The sequence below is a fragment of the Physeter macrocephalus genome, unplaced genomic scaffold (genome assembly GCF_002837175.3).
Source record: "Physeter macrocephalus isolate SW-GA unplaced genomic scaffold, ASM283717v5 random_63, whole genome shotgun sequence".
Classification (NCBI taxonomy): domain Eukaryota; kingdom Metazoa; phylum Chordata; class Mammalia; order Artiodactyla; family Physeteridae; genus Physeter; species Physeter macrocephalus.
This window is the reverse complement of record NW_021145349.1, coordinates 133,762-133,969: the sequence shown is the minus strand read 5'-3', so window position 1 is coordinate 133,969 and position 208 is coordinate 133,762. Positions and strand designations below refer to the sequence as shown.

The window sequence follows — 208 nt, the reverse complement described above, 5'->3', positions numbered from 1 at the left end:
GTCTGGAGCCTGTGCTCTGCAACGGGAGAGGCCACAACAGTGAGAGGTCCGCGTACCGCAAAAAAAAAAAAAAAAAAAAATTTATCCTAAAAAACCAGTTGGTGCTTGCTTCGGCAGCACATATACTAAAATTGGAACCATACAGAGAAGATTAGCATGGCCCCTGCACAAGGATGACACGCAAATTCGTGAAGCGTTCCATATTTTT

At 43.8% G+C, this 208-nt stretch overlaps 1 non-coding gene across 1 annotated transcript; it reads left to right on the top strand.

Moving 5' to 3' along the window:
- Positions 1-101: 101 nt before the first annotated feature.
- On the top strand, positions 102-208 carry LOC114484827 (U6 spliceosomal RNA). Its single transcript, XR_003678174.1, has one exon. It is a non-coding gene; the product is annotated as a U6 spliceosomal RNA (small nuclear RNA).